Genomic DNA, 17552 nt, shown 5'->3' on the forward strand with positions numbered 1-17552 from the left:
TTTATTTCTACGCGTTATTTACCTTTGATATATGAAGTTCGTATCCCTCTACAGAGTGAGCGAATGAATCTTCCAACAATCTTCTTACTACAAGTATCTTTTAGTTCATCAACGATATTGACTTTAGCAAATAGTTGTCTACGTTCAGCAATTCGTCTATGTCTGCACAGCTTCAGAGCTACGAAAGAGTTCTATTGGATCAATTCTACTCTGCAACAATGCCTGTCTATCTGCGGATAACAAGGTTATGAAAACATGATGATCATTACTTTACGAACAAATTGAAACTACTTAAAACAGATTATAAATAATAATAATAATAATATATACATATTTAACACATCAAAAGATAATTAAGATGAAGTTCAGCAATCCACTCTGAAAGGGGATAGGAATAAAAATTGGTACACTATTTACGGCCATTTTCACATTTCTCAGATTATCAGGGAGAAAATGCTTTGGTAAGTTTTCATTCGAGTAGTCCCCTGTTAAAAATACGATGGGTTACAGCATTCCGCAAAAATCGCAACATAACTGGCGCTTTATTTTTGACTGAATTAACTTCTTCTCAGCTGAAACAATCAATTATGAGTAACAGCTATATTTACCATTTTGACTGGTTTAATTTTGCTCCTTTTGCCAACACACAGTATAGTTTGCACAAACTGATCTGTCAATTGCTACCTGACCAGAATTTTGAAACAGTGTGTCTGAAGCAATTGGCTACCAGGGAGGTCAATACCTTAAGGGAAACTTCATCGTGTCGGTTTGCAGCAACATAATAAAAGAAATTTCATGTATTTTCATACTAGCAAATTCTCTTTTCCCTAACTATAGACGACTTTTTAAAAGTTACAGCACAGGTTTGAAAAAAAATTAACAACCAGCTTCGGTTACATCGACGTGATAAAGTTTCGTGTGCCAAACGCTCTCCACTTGGCATGTTATTTTCCAAAATCTCGGATTGGTGACAGCAACACCAGTATCACGCCGCCTACGCACTCCCATTACCGACCGAATACTGGCGGTGAATATTTCTTTCCACAACCAGGATTTGAAACAGCTACTTCAGATACGTGCGTCACAAATAAATCGTGCGTTAGCGGCTTCAACGAGCGAGAAGAGCTTACCTAAATTCTAGACTCACGACTTATGAAAGGACAAACTGTGCAACATTTCGAAAAGTACACGCCATCACTCTGGAACGCTTGTATTCAGCTGCTTCCGAGAAAACGCAATTACACGACCCGCATCTTCCATATCTAATCAAAGGGTGCTCTGATTTATCAACGAAAGATCCGAGCTTGGCGACTTGGGTACAGACTACACAACCATTGGACACGTCATTCTGGCTGTTTTAGGCCATGTGCGACACTCCCTTCGTATTAAGACATGGATGTACTGACATGAGATGACACGGCAGACCTCCCACATAATCGACTTAGAGTGAGATGGGCTGTAAATCCTCGTTCACTTGCTTCTGCGAGTTTCGCATTCATGCCAAGCTGAGGTCTTCGCTGAACCGATAACAGAATACACAATATTATCTTTCAGACTTCATCTCAGATTTAGGTGCTATAACGACGAACTATTTTTTCGACTGTCGACCTTGCAGCTCTGACAGATTATAAGGTGGATAAGTTTTATGGGGGGTGGGGGGGGGTGGGGGTGGGGGGAGGAAAACGGTGGGACGGGGGAATCTCTGCTCTCAGGTTTCGAGACAGTTTCAGAATCAGTCGACCTAGAAAAAGCGTTCGACACCGTAAAATGGTACAATTTTTAAATTTCTCAGGAACTTATCGTATAGGTTACAGGAGAAAGGTGGGTAATATACAAAATGTAGAAGGAGCAGGAGGGAATAATAAAAATGAGAGAGAGATTATTGGACGTAACACAGTTTGGCAGTCTTTTCCCTCCTATTGTTCAACGTGAACATCGAGTAAGGAGTAATACAAATAAAAGACATTCTGGAGTGGGATGAAAATCCAAGGGAAAGATGTCAACGATAAAATTAAACGATGACAGTTCTATCCTTAGTGAAAGGAAGGAGGGTTTACAGTTGACTATATGAGCACAGAATAAGGACAGAGAGAAAACAGAAGGACGACGAAAGTAAAGGAGTAGCAGAAATGAATTTAGAAACAAATTTAACATACAAGTTGGGGTCGCCGTAGTATAGTGCACACGTAATTCTGCTACGCTGGAAGCAATTTAACAACTTGCTAACGAAAATAAGCAGACTAGCACAGGAGAAATAGGGCAGTTCTCGCTAAACGAAGTCACACACACACATATATATATAGGGGGTAACCTGACGGAAGAAATTTCTTAGAATATGCAGCTGGAAGTGAATTACGTACTACAAGGGAAAACTGGAAAGAAAGGAATCGAAGAATTTGAGATATGTTTCAGAAGGATACGTAAGAAATTATGAGGTTCCGAGCAGAATCAGCAAGGAAACGCATACAAAAGAGAAGACGCGGTAGGATGCTAGGACATTATATAGCAACTTCCAAGGTATCAGAAGGAGCTGTAGAAAGTAGAAACTGTAGTGGAAAGGAGAAAAAACTGAGAACGCTGGACTGAATTGCTAATCTGATATGAGACGATTGGGACAGGTGAGAAAATCAGACGGGCCGCATCCAACAAGTCTGAATGAATGAACGAACGAACATTCTTCGCTTTGCTGTCCACGCGCGTTTTGGATGTCATTCATTTTTGTCAGCAAGGATTTGGTATCATTTCATTCTGCCATTCTATGCTTTAGCAGTATCAACTACTGCTACTACGAGCAGTCAGGCGCATTTTCTCTGGAGTTTGGGTAGATATTAGTAATTCCGTTTTTGCAATGCGTAGTTGAAGTAGTCCCGAGCAAATACTGCCCATCACATGTTTCGAGCGACGTCCAGTGTTAAGGGAAAGCGTCGGTTGTTTCCAGTTACAAACAGATTATTAAAGCGGACTTTTACGTGGGCATTCAGTAGAGCGGTCAAAAACCAGTCTAGTACTATATTCGGTTTAACGGTATGCATTAACAGAAACGGTAAGAGAAGAATGACACAACTACAACAGCGACTGAGTGACGCTGCAGCATGGCGGAAGCAGACAGCGCGCGCCAGTATGGCACATGAGACCGGGTAAGCCGGCAACAAAGACGAGACGAGCAAAGGTTGTACTGCCCCTACTGACATACGTATCTCCGTAAACCTACTGTCGTACTAGACTAATTTGGAGCCACTATCGAATGGGCACGCCTTGAAAACTGTTTTACTTTTAACGGGAAACAAACAGATGCTGTCTCTTGACACTGGATGTTGTATGATGGACGCGATGTGCAGTATTCGACAAAATTGACTACAGTTACACATTGCAAGAACGAAATTGCAAGTATCATCTTAAACGCCAGAGAAAATGCGCCTGACGACTCCTGGGAGAGACAACCATTAGTGTTCAAGTTTACGTACAACGCTAATTCAGGCCCGCGCAGTCTCCTTTCCTGTCCAATTTGTGGCAATGAAAATTTCCCCCGTCTCCACGGTTTGAAGCATCTCGCTCAGAATGGAATTCTACGGCATGAACGTTAGAAGAAGTTCAGTTTGATACCCAGCGACGTCCAGAGATTAGTGAGGCAGTGGGATTCCGGTATTTCAGAGACTGTTTGTTTTATAGGAAAAGGCCGGTGCGGTGTTTGCCTGTAGCTAGCTGGCTTCTGAGGCCTCTGACGGACAAGGCGATCCCGCCAGCTTGTTTACCTGTGTGTGTGTGTGTGTGTGTGTGTGTGTGTGTGTGTGTGTGTGTGTGTGTGTGTGTGTGGTCTGCTCTGGCTCTACGATCGCTTTGCCCACTGTTTTTCTTCCTTTGATGCGGACGTCCGATCTTATTTCGGCACGTATTCCTCAGCTCCTATGCGCGGTATACCGCCGCGGAAGATGCACCGACGACTGAAATGAGACACTGTTACAAGTGCTGCCATTCGCGCGAGCGATCTCTATCACGTGAGTTTCTATGTATCATACCATATACATTATTAAACTGGAAACATTTTCCGTCTGAAATCTCAAAATGGCCAGTTTTGGGCAATACCGATCTTCAGATGATCAAGCACCCTCATCACGCGTTAGCAGTGCTATTGTTACAGCCAGTGCCTTTTTTTCTAAAAAAAGTTTGAGGGTACTCCGACACTGGATATAATGGAGCGAAAATTACTTATAACTGAACCATGGGATACCACCCGCCTGCTTTTAGCCATGACGTCATCAACATCATGGTAGCGGGACCGTAGAGACATCTATTGGTAGCTTGCGTTTGAGCGTTGCATATTCGTTTAGTAGTACCATCGCCCACTATTAGAGCGCGAGGGCACTACATGCTTGTCGAACTGGCTGCCAGCGATTCACTTGTCGAGAACGGTTGCCGGAGCTTCGAAATGCTTCAAACAGTCAATGACATCGCTTTTCCCACCAAAAACTACACTGGTATCCAGAATGAGATTTTCACTCTGCAGCGGAGTGTGCGCTGATGTGAAACTTCCTGGCAGATTAAAACTGTGTGCCCGACCGAGACTCGAACTCGGGACCTTTGCCTTTCGCGGGCAAGTGCTCTACCAACTGAGCTACCGAAGCACGACTCACGCCCGGTACTCACAGCTTTACTTCTGCCAGTACCTCGTCTCCTACCTTCCAAACTTTACAGAAGCTCTCCTGCGAACCTTGCAGAACTAGCACTCCTGAAAGAAAGGATATTGCGGAGACATGGCTTAGCCACAGGCTGGGGGATGTTTCCAGAATGAGATTTTCACTCTGCAGCGGAGTGTGCGCTGATATGAAACTTCCTGGCAGATTAAAACTGTGTGCCCGACCGAGACTCGAACTCGGGACCTTTGCCTGAGTACCGGGCGTGAGTCGTGCTTCGGTAGCTCAGTTGGTAGAGCACTTGCCCGCGAAAGGCAAAGGTCCGGAGTTCGAGTCTCGGTCGGGCACACAGTTTTAATCTGCACTGGTATCGTTCGTATTGCGATTACCAACACGAAAAAGTGAAATAAAAAATTTACGCCCGTGAAATAAATCTTTGGCGCTCTTCCAAGTTCTCAACATCGTAAAAAATTACTTTGTCGAAGAGAAAGTTTAGGGGTACGCATCCCCCCAGAAAAAAAGCACTGGTTACAGCTATTGTGGAGTTGAAGGTAAGACGCTACGAACAACAACCAACAGAAGATAGCTTCACTACCTCTGTTACATTGTGGTTCATACCTTCCGTGTACTACAGGACTGCGGGACATCCAGGCTGGAAAATAAGCGAGGATGCTACGAAGGTGCTAACCGCGCCCACTACTGGACAAAGTCACGGTGACTAGGATGACGTCAACTCTTCTGTGGCTACTGCGTAACGTGGTCACAATCTGGCAAACAGGCAGCAATGACCGCCAGCAACGCCTTCCACTGGGCACTTGGAGGTGCGTGAAGTGCGTGGACGGCACATTATCAGAGACAGCTGATGGTCGTAAATAAGCGGACGCCCGCGACAAAGGCCAACGTTGCTCGCGTCACAATTGTGCGCAAAAGGACAACAACACGGTTCAGAACCAGTCCCGCTCGCGATAAATCATTTACAGTTACGGAATATACGGATGTGAGTCACTCTGCCACTCAAAATCCAGGAAGTTTTAATGAGCGGCACAAGCAATCGCTGGGGGTCATTACGCCGCCAAATCGCTTTTTAAGTGTTGTAAGCATTCGCAAGAATTCACTGAATTTTGTATTGATAAAAACCCTGGAGTAAAACCAGCTGTCCGTGTATGTTCATCCAGGCCATTCTCAACATGTGCTGTTGTCGCATTCCCGACGTAGCAACTCTTGAAAAAACAGTTGTAGCATCCGATCATTGAACCACACAATATTTCTAGAAGACGTCTGGACACCCTGAATGGAAAATGCGCTAGGGAGCAGTTCACGTACAAGGGCTCAATCAGTAAAGAAGCAGACAAAATACATATACGTAATTACTTAACACAGAAATGGGATTTAAACTCAGCAAAGCGTGGGAACCAAGCTCTGGCGGCACAAACGCATTGTCGACTACTGACAAACTAGTTCAGTGACAACCCTGGCACCAACACCTCGCACGCCTGGCACCTCAGCGGTTCGAAGTTTGTGGCCGTGTTTTCCGCGGTGAGCAAGCAGAGTACGTGGCCCGTTTCTCCGTCAGGCGGTTCTCGATGTCAAGCTGCTTCTAGATGTCAGAGACCCGACCGTTGGCGCCTGTGCTTTTCTAGAGAACAGCCTCACAAATTGGCGAGACACAAGAGCACGCCACAGGCGCACCTGAAGGAAAGGAGCAGCTGCCTAGCAGAAATAATTTGCAGTTTGGACAGTACCATTCGATACTACACTCGAACTTAATAGAGCATTGCGAACATGGATGTACCTTTATGAGATTTTAAGCTTCGATGGGCATTTCACAACAGCTCAAATTCACAAATTATTACTCATGACTGCAGGATATTGGACACATGTGGGTTATCAAAGTCTGCAGGAGGTATTGGGCTTCGCAAAGACTGGTATATCAATTTGAGGAGAAGCGACAAATTTCATCAGATGGCTCAAATAGCTCTAAGCACTATGGGACTTAACATCTGAGGTCATCAGTCCCCTAATTAAACCTATCTAACCTAAGGGCATCACACACATCCCTGCCCGAGGCAAGATTCGAACCTGCGACCGGAGCAGCAGCGCGGTTCCGGACTGAAGCGCCTAGAACCGCACGGATCCAGTGGACGGTTATACAGAACTCAGGATGACAATTTCTATTGCGTTTGACAAATGGCAGCTTGCTCTAAATGTAAAAAATGTTAATGCATCTGAGCGCAACGTTTAAATACAGTATTAATTAGTACTGTGCTGCCTGATACCGTTACGTCGATTTAATATCTAGGTGTGATGTTTTACAGAGATATGAAATAGAATAATCCCGTTAAGTCTGTTCAGTTGTGGATATGGCGAAAGGGGGATTTCGTTTGATTTTGGAAACTGAATCGCCACTTTAAAGAAGACTATGTATGGAACACTTTTCCGAACCACTCCGGAGGATACTCGAGTATTTAGGATCCCCATCAGGGTGCATTAAACAGAACATTAAAGTAATTCAGAGGTTTACTGCTAGGTTTGTTACCAGTAGCTTCGATCAACACCAGATTCCCAGGAAAATGCTCCGTGAACTCAAATGGGAATCACTGGAGGCAAGATGACGTTCTTTTCGAGAAACACTGTTGACAAAGTTGGAGAACCGACACTGCGACAGACTGTTGAACGATTCTGTATCACCGTACATCCTGCGTAACGACCGAGAAGCCAAGTTGGGCTGGGTAAACGACAATCGAACTCTAACGAGCTCGAGGTTTCCCGATACACCACAGACCTAGATACAGTACCGAGTGTTACTCCAACTATCACGTGACATTTGGCTCATGTGAATCGAGAAAAGCTAAAAGGAGCCACGAGGACAAGCTATATCTCTGATTGGAATTGACGGATTCGTGAAACATGGGGAGAAAATGGTAGTAGCTCCTACAGCCGTAAAAAATGCTGTTTTATTTGAGCTGATTTACAGTCAACGTTATCATACAGTAAATACCGTGACAAACATTTATGGTGACATATATAAATCTAACAGAGGTGATAATACCGTCCTTCGAGACTTATTACTGGACTCTGAACCCAATACAAAGTTCCATTTCATTATTATCGAGTAAAATAACTCGCCAGATGGGTTGCAAAAAGAGCATTTCGATACCTTTTCACATACTAGATCAACGCGTAAACAAGTTCCCGATATTTAATCAGCTATGAAGTACGACGGTAACATTCAGATGGAACTGGGAACTGAATGCCTAATAAACGAAATAAATCATATTAAACGCGAGAATAAATAACAGTTCCGAGATCCGCTGTGTATTCCCGACAGACGTCACTAGATCACAGGACGAGTTAAAGCTCAATAATTAGACTGAATCGTGATGGCGATCCTTTTTGTCCGTGACGTGTCTTGGAGGTAGTACTAACAGAAATCTCTAGATCGTGCAGCGAGTTGTGGCGTCAACTCGTCCAACAGTTCGAGTCGTTCTCACGCACGACACGAAAGACAAGAGGTATTAGGGGTCGCGGAACAGGGAAAGAATGACAAGCAGCTGCACAAGGTACACACCGCCATGCACCCTGTGGTGTCTTGCGGAGTACGTATGCAGATGTAAATAAAGAAATAAAATTTGTGTTATGTGGAATAGAAGTATGTGATCGTATCGAAACTTCACTGCAAACATATAAAATAAGTGTGGTTGGCTATATAGCTGGGCAGCTAGAGGAAAAAATAAACCTCAGTACGACCCTGCGCTACAGTTAAGTATGCTAGATAAACACTCGCGTGCAGCCCCCAACCTCAGGGGATTGAAGGAATGCGCGCGCTGCCTGCCTTCAACCGTGATTTATAACACGCTAAGCAGGTACTGTAGGCACCAAGCGGCCGCCTTTTATTACCGGAATAGCGTGGTGGTAGCTTGAGGGGGGGGGGGCTGAGAGGTGATTGCAGCTGCCGACACAATGCCCTCCCTCCTTGCACAGTCTCAATGAGCGCGAGTCCGAACAAGCAGGCGGATTTTTCGTGCAGCCGGTGGTACGGGCTTCGAGCTGAGCAACTCGTGGGAAGTCGCCCCATTCGACTGCGTCATAAGCAGTGGCTTGCCTTCTAGTTGCGCTCTGTCTGACATTGGTGTTCGTTTCTGTATGTCGCGACATTGCGCATTCCAAGTACGGTTGACACTTTTGTCTTTCAAAACTCCCGCAGGTGTAAGAAATCTAAGAAAACCAAATATTTTTCATTTAAAATTATATTGTTCACATTGCGTGCAGATTGTAGTGCTTTTGGATTAGCAACAATAAAATCATAAAATTCTTTACAGATGAATTTGAAATTAGTGCATACCTGTATTTCGGATTTGACATTGACTTCATTTCGTCGACTGCGAATTTTTGACCACAGATCGTTAACAGCGTTTGCGATGGGGACCGATAAAGCGAAAGTGGTGATATCTTATTTCTTTTTCAGAGTCACCTTTAACACTTGGGGAAAAAAAAATACCCAGCTAGGCGTATCCTCTGTTTTACTCGCCACAACTTCAGGAACTTCTCCCTGTTTACAGAATTCTTTCCAGTCAGTTTCTTCATCCATTGTCAAAATGTCCATATTTCTATAGTATGAGTTGTTATACCTGTACCACTTTTTCAAATGAGCCAAACACTACAAATATTTGTCTGCATCTTCTTTAAAAGTATTTTGATCACTTAACAACTTCCTCAGACACTGCATCGCTGACTGTCTGTAGAACTCGTCATTTTGTCAGACAGTTATTTTTTTTCGCAATCCTGTCAAACACATGTGGTTCAGTTCATGTAATATAGTCACTTTCCAGTTTCTAAACAGAGGTTTAAAAAATTTGCATTATGTTGTTAACAAAATAGCAGCAGTGTAATTGAAGACGCTTCTCGTTTTTAAAGACCTTCCGAATTATTGCTGCACCTTCATTTTCGCGTTCATCGAGAAAATATTCTCTCAAAAGCGACCACTTCAAAAGAAGTCAGTCTAAAGCTGGAAGCAAAGTGTGCCATGGTGTAGGCAAATCGGGGAGAATAGATTTGTACTCTAAATGAGGGAAATCTAAGAAGCTCTTCTCAGTTCGCTTCGCAAATGCGGAAAATTCGTAATAAACTGTCAGTATCAACGATTCCACGTCAAACTGTAATGCTTACAATGATTTTTTGTTGCAATTCCGGTATTTAAATGTGTCATTCACAATTCCCCTTAAAAACATTTGGATTTTCTGTTTTGAGCTTTCGAAAAACGTTGTGAATCTCACAGCAGACAAACGCGTCATTTGCAGACTGCTAAGTTGCATTTTGATAGCCTGACTAGTTTCAGGAGTGTGTTGATAAAAGTCGGTAAACCTTGTTTCAAACCATCTCTACGTGAAAAATTTTGAACTGGAACGGTAACTATTCGGACACCTCGATAATTCGGCTCTGGTGTTTGTCTAGATGTGCCGTGAGTACCCTCGCTTTCTGCCGCCAATAGCCCTCTATGCCGATCTGCAGCAAGTTCTCGTGGGTTACGCGTCTGCACCTTTTCTTTGGTCTATCTAGTCAGCAGGAAATAAAATCCGTAGATTGCACTGCCACTGAGGTTTGTCATTCCGTGCGACACCACCTGCTGAGACAAGCCGTTTGGTTCTCATCAGGCCTGCAATATTTGGGTTGTTGTTCTCATTTATCTCACAAATATGCTGACCCTCCACCCCGGTGATTTTGCACCAGGCCGTAGGTCTCAATTAAGACTTTCCGCTCGAGAACGGGAACATTTAAGTCCACGGAGTAGAGCGCGAAAAGAAAAAGCTTATGGAACGTACATTACATTCTATTCAACATAGTACGCTATACTGATACCAAAACACACAGTAGAGGCGGGAAAAAACAACATTTATGACCGAGACAATAGCTGCAGATTCTGACATTGTCAACGCTCGCTGACAAAAGGAATGGTACAGTCACGAAGACCGACAGGCAGGCAGGCAAATATTTATCCGCGCGCGCTAAACGGAGTAAAAAAACGGAATAAATTTCCTTCGGGAAGAGTTTATTTACACACAGTTTTGTATGGTAACGAACTCATAGTTGATTAAATATCCCTGTGGCCAATATTGGCTATTTGTGTTGTTGACCAATGAGCAAACGTGTGCGCCTATCAAAGGGTGCACCAAATGGCCAAAACAATGATTACGTAAGCGGTGATTATCTTTTCAATTTATTTTAAGAGTTGTGGGTAACCATGAAAGTTTGCGCAATTAGCTTCTCAATACAGCATAAATATATCTAACATTTACTTTAATAATTTTTTATGTCTTTACCACACTACTACTGGAAATAATAAAAGTGTGGTCAAGGCATAAGAAAAATTATTAAAGTGCGTCCAAATGGCCGCTTCGTGTCTCACCATTTTCATGCTAATTGTAGCTAAAGCCATGGACGGAATCAGAGTAAAAACAGCAGCTACAATGTAATTTAATTCACTTATGCTACATCAAAGTACCAATACTGACGCGATACTTCTTATTTCTGATGATAGTTGAAACGCTTTCATTACGTAAGGAGGTTCACCACTATGTGACCCCTTTTGAATACTGACTTGCAAACCGTACATTGGTAACTCCTACAACAATGAAAGAGCATACGTATGGAGAAAGCCACTTGAGCACACGGGACACACAATTTCTTTACTTCGCAATTAGAACAAGCCAAGTCACGCGACGCTGTAGCCACTCTTGTACGGCTGTTTACATCGAACTATGCTTAAAAAAAAATCAAGGAAGGTTAGACAGAGGCAACTCAAAAACACCTTACGGAGGGCGACGCAGTTACACATCTTACCTTTCAACGTTTCTGGGTTTGACGTGGCATGAAATTACCACAAAGAGAGTAAATTGTGAAAATCTCTCGCTGATTCGTTTTACTTATTCTTGGGGGCAAGGGTGTTGCTACGAACTAGACCGCCACAAAAATAATACTATAGGTGTCTAAGTTTACGCCTTTTCTTCTTCTTCTCAACATCATTACAGTCTATCGATCTCACTGGCCACAAACGCAACAATCTCCAACAATTCGAACATAAATTCTTGTGAGTACTGGCGTATATTTTCCATGGCGGTAAGTAAAAAAAAAAAAATAATTTGGCAGCAGGAAAGGCTGTCAGAACAATCTAACAGGATGTCGCAAGTCATCTCAGCTGAAACTGCAGTTTTTCGGTCCACAAGTCAACTTTCCTTCGCAACCCAAGTCGATCAATTCTACCCATTTCAAGCACTCCGTGTTGGAAATTGTCAGGCCTCAAGGAATTCAAACACAAGCCGGGTAAGTAACCGCACCACCTCTCAACTGCACACATACACTGCCGACAGTGCAACAAGACATTGAAAGTAAACGAAAATTATGTACAAATCGCCACAACTGGGATACGTCTGTACACACAAATACGATCAATTCCCTCAAATGCTGTGAAGTAAAAATCCGCTACCCAAAATAATCAACGCGTGACAATCTCTTTTTTCCCCTTCACGTTTTACGGGGCGACAGCCGCTGCCATATAAACGAAGCCGCGAAGTTCACCCCTCACGAAACGCAACTGCAAAAGTGGCAACGCACTAGTTACTCCCCTGGTGGCCCTAGGACACACCTCGTACCCCCTGCTAATGAATATTAATCCACGAGGGATGCTGAATTCTCCGAGGGGGACGACCTCCTCTCACAATAGCACGTGACGGTGGCGCGAAGCCAGGGCTCGTCGCTTTTCCGTTCACGCACCGCGGGAACGTGCTGAGAAAAGGCACTGACAGAACAGCGAAATAAAGCCTGCACAAAAACATCTATGTGCACAAATTCTCTGGACACAATGCTGAACGGTTTTCCAATTACGCCGAAAGTTGCTGCCCTGAGCCACGAGATTATGTCGTGGCGATACGAAACTGTTCGCTCATTTTCTGTGACCGCGACTAAGTCTATCAATCAAACATGTTTCGGGTAATTATGTCAGGTATCATAACAGAAGTGATACTGGTCTTGTACCTCGAGTCCTGAAGAGGGAAAGATCTGCATTACTCTACGCCATTTTACGACTTGACTATAACGATACTAATTTAAATGGTACATCCGATGCTTAAATCAGAACCGTAATTAGTGTTATGGAAAACATGACTCCAGAAAATCACTTCATAGCTAATCCACATGACAGTGATTGGCGATTTGTTCTGATTATGAAGATTAACATGATTTTTGAAACAACTAGATTAAACATCTTTGTTTGACAAAATAAGCTGCCGAAGAGAAGCATACTCTGTATTGTAAACCACCTAGCAGCGTCTTACACATAAAATGAATGTGTGTGTGTGTGTGTGTGTGTGTTTTTTTTTTTTTGTTTCGGGGGAAGGAGGCAGTGGCAAGCAACATGTGACGGGTCGCATAACCATGCAAGTATCACAGATGTGACGCACATAAGTGAACCCTTATGCGGATTTTGTTAGGATGCGGGCGTACCCAACACGTCGTAGTACGTTAGCGTAACTACTGAAGTGAAACGCCAGAATAAGGGCTTTTTCCCATTTTAGATATTGAAATTTATTCCCGAAAAAATAGACTGTAATATATATAGTTGTCCCACGTAAAACAGCATATGAAAATTTGTGCGAGGCCGGGAATCGAACCGGGATTTCCCGCTTATCGCCAGCGGGATCGAGTCCCGGGCTAGCACAAATTTTCATACGTTGGTTCACGTAGCACAACCATACCGATTACAGCTAAGTTGATGTTCGGGGGTAAACGCCAATATTTGAAACTTATATACGCGGGTGCGTGGGTGACGAAAATGACAACGAAAGTCTATGGCTTCTCGCTGCCTTGAATCACGAAATGTGCGAGTGTGGGTAAATTAACTGCTAATCTATGAGACGAAATATATAGGTGTGTGACAAGGAACTTGGGTCGGTAAATGGAGCGTGCTCTGATTAAGTGGTAAGGCGACCGCCCGCGCTGAGAGGAAAATCCGGGCTCGAGTCCTGATCCAGCACAAATTTTTGAAGTGGATTTTCGCGTAGGAATTTCAATATTTAAAACTGTAGTTTCTCATCAAATATAAATACATTTTACATATAGTCTTCACATATCTGATAGTTGCGCATGTACCTACTGTTGATTTGCGAAACTCCGCCCTTTAGCCGATCTGTGAAACATGTCACGCTGTAAACATAGCAGCTACATTATGTCCACGGAGGCGAAGTTACCTTAATGGCTTAATAATAAAACAGCCTTCATCAAAATAAATAAAAAAAAACCTCTACCCCGGAAAATGACAATTTATGAAACAAAGTAGAAGCACACCTTTTTCACAGCAACGACGCTTCAATTTTCAACTTCCTTAAGTAATCAACAACGTAATTAGTTGCTGCGCTAGAAACGTAATCAAATTGAACCCAAGTTCTTCCCGCACGGTCGAAACACGCCTATTAAGCTCACAGTAAAAGACTTCCTTTACCAGCGGGCAGACCGGGCGAGGTGGCGCAGTGGTTAGCACACTGGACTCGCATTCGGGAGGACGCCGGTTCAATCCGCGTCCGGCCATCTTGATTTAGGTTTTCCGTCATTTCCCTAAATCGCTCCAGGCAAATGCTGGGATGGTTCCTCTCAAAGGGCACGGCCGACTTCCTTCCCTGTCCTTCCCTAATCCGATGAGACCGATGACCTCGCTGTTTGGTCTCTTCCCCCAAACAACCAGCGGGCAGTTATTTTCTACTAGACGACAGGGGTCAACGCGCGATCCAAAGTAAACTCTGTGGTCATCAGTCCCCTAGAACTTAGAACTACTTAAACCTAACTAACCTAAGGACATCACACACATCCATGCCCGAGGCAGGATTCTAACCTGCGACCGCAGCGGTCACGCGGTTCCAAACTGAAGCGCCTTTAACCGCAGGGCCACACCGGCCGGCAAAGTAAACTATATGGCTTGGAAAAGCAGTACCGTTTCCAGAGCACGTGAACTAAAGAGACGGTAATGTCCTTTCCAAGAAGTCAGCGCGTTCGTGCCTGTTCTAATTCTGAACGTCCTCACCGTAAACCCGCTGCCGACTGTTCGGGAAAACACAAGGTATCGGTGTTCAACGAGACCTTTTTCAATAACGCCCACACCCGTATGTATTCGTAAAAATTTATAACTGCATACAAACGGTGTAGAGGTCACGCCTTTACGACAAACATATCAACAAACAAGTGGTTCACACCTATCAGCTATTTTGGAAGAACTGGAAACTACGTGTAAGTCCTATCACAGCCTCGCGTCACTCAAATGGTACAATTATCGGTTTCGTAGTACTACAACATCTTAGGATGACATAATTAAAAAGGGAGAAACACAAGTACTAAAATACTATTTCTAAGTTCGATACACAACCACATGTACTTTATTTCCTGTACGTAGATATGTTTGATATAGTTAGTCTTCTACTTTAGTTTCCTTGCATTGTAATACCCTTTCTCGTTCTTTTTAAACGGATCCTGCAATGAATGGAATCCGATTATATCGTTTCGGGATCGAAATCTTAAATATGTAATTACATTACAAGATGGCCACTATTACCCCCTTAAGGCAACACCAAAGTAAATTTGTAAAACCAGTTACTCTGGTGACAATAACCCTGTGCTTCATTTCAAGTGTACAATAAGATCGTCAACAATGACATGGAAACAACAGTCGCTCCTTTGTGGGAAACAATAGCAACAAAAGGCAATATTCGACGGGTAATTAAAAACACATAGTATGTGTATATACGAAAAAGAGATTAAACAACAGCATACAAAACGTAATCGCTCACACACACACACACACACACACACACACACACACACACAAGTTTTTCTTTATAATCCGCGGGTCTTCTGGATTTAATTTTCAGACGTGATGTGCAAGAGACCACTACAGTCACCAGCGGACAAAAAAGGAAACATGAGGGAGTATTTTTTCACAATACATTGCAACATTAATGTAACTGCTTGCAAAATGCTGCTGGATTGTGTTAGCTGTTTAGGCAGAGTTGACGAGTCTTTGAGTGAAAATAACCATCTCACACTACATTACACAGAAACAAATGTTTTACAACAAAAAACAGCCACTGGAGGCATTCTTGCTATAACTTACCCACGCATGGCGCCGGCGACGCGAGAATATCCACAAGATCGGAAACTAAGCAGCAGTTGCACGGCGGTAATCACACACGAATTGTGCCAGAGAGGTCACCTGGCCGAATCGAAATCGACTGTCGTTCGATCGGTCGCGGCGCGCTGGACGCGGACCACGTGCCCTGAGGAGCGACGCCGAGTTTACACGACGCTGACAGGTGACGGCGCGACCGGCCGGCGTGGCCCCACTCGCTGGCAGACGACAACACGGGCCGACGCGCAGCGCACGACTGGCGCGGGCCGGCGCACGCCTCCGTGTGGCGGCGCGGCCGCTCCCCCCTCCACCGCGGCCGCAGGCTGCTGCCGCCTGGCGGCCGCGGGCACGCGCTACCGACGCCACGCACAACGGCGCACAGGCACTGCAAGGCGTGCGGCGGCGCGCGCGCCCTCGCACCTGCCCAGCTTTCCACCGCACACGACCCCCGCTCCCACGCACTGGTCCGGCGGCGACTCCCGCAGGCGTCACTTACACTGTCACGCGCTGACGGCGGTCCGGCAAACTGACCTCGAACCGTCTCCCCGCTTGCAGACCACGTCAACATCGATCAAAAAGAAAACGGACAATCAAGACAACGGCGAGTCGAATAGAGAGACTAAATTAGTGTAACGCATGGTATAGGGCGCCTTGCCACGGTTCGCGCGGCTGCCTCCGTCGGGGTTCGAGTGCTCCCTCGGGCATGTGTGTGTGTGTGTGTGTGTGTGTGTGTGTGTGTGTGTGTGTGTGTCTGTGTTGTCCTTAGCGTAAGTTAGTTTAAGTTAGATTAAGTAGTGTGTAAGTCTAGGGACCGATGACCTCAGCAGTTTTGGTCCGAGGCCTACGAGAAAGACAGGCCGCGGCGCGTACGTCACGAAGGTAGTCCTGCGCTCCCTCGCTCAAATCAGCAGACAAACTACGTTTCTACACCTGCTAACTCGTGACTAGGCGTGTCTGTACAAACGAAAACAATCTTCTACTGCAATCCGCTATTTAGTCCTATAATGATGGGAAGTCCATGGGCCTACTTATATTTTGTTACGGCTGTACTGGCGTACAATAAAATAAAATCATACTAAAATGATCATCAGTTGCATAAGGCACCACTTCCAGCATGTAATGAGCCCTGTTAAGCAGATGCGACTAATTGCTATAATCACGACGTTATACCATTTATATCGAGTATTGATCTTAAATTTTGCTGTAGTACTGTTAATCAGTAAGACTTCATAATAGCAGATTCTTGTAGAAGATGCAATTCTCGTTAGTACATACACTCCCAGCTGCGAGTTAATAGGTTTAGAAACGCATTTTGTCTGCTGAGCTGAGCGAGCGACTACCTTCGTGACGTACGCGCCGCGGCCTGTCTTTCTCGTGGGCCTCCCTTTGGTCCCATAGGAACTTACTACAAATTTCCAAAAAAAAATTTCTTAATTAATGTTGCCAGATCAAATTTGCGGAAAATCTGGAATTGCTGACTGATGATTTCAAAAATCGGTGGGGCAGGCACGGCAAGTCGAAAAAGAGTGAGTTCGAGAGAGAAGTGATGTATACTTGTGTATGAGCCGGCCGAAGTGGCCGTGCGGTTAAAGGCGCTGCAGTCTGGAACCGCAAGACCGCTACGGTCGCAGGTTCGAATCCTGCTTCGGGCATGGATGTTTGTGATGTCCTTAGGTTAGTTAGGTTTAACTAGTTCTAAGTTCTAGGGGACTAATGACCTCAGCAGTTGAGTCCCATAGTGCTCAGAGCCATTTGAA

General features: G+C 44.5%; 1 protein-coding gene across 1 annotated transcript in view; it reads right to left on the bottom strand.

Annotated features, from left to right (window-relative positions):
• The window catches only part of LOC126458330 (protein rhomboid), a 304631-nt gene extending 288595 nt beyond the window's left edge, over positions 1-16036 (bottom strand). Inside the window, exon 1 of the mRNA XM_050095289.1 lies at positions 15781-16036. The gene's annotated coding sequence lies outside the window, so the exon portion shown is untranslated. The remainder of the gene's footprint in view (positions 1-15780) is intronic.
• Between the last annotated feature and the right edge of the window lie 1516 nt (positions 16037-17552).

Source organism: Schistocerca serialis, chromosome 2 (assembly GCF_023864345.2).
Source record: "Schistocerca serialis cubense isolate TAMUIC-IGC-003099 chromosome 2, iqSchSeri2.2, whole genome shotgun sequence".
NCBI lineage: Eukaryota > Metazoa > Arthropoda > Insecta > Orthoptera > Acrididae > Schistocerca > Schistocerca serialis.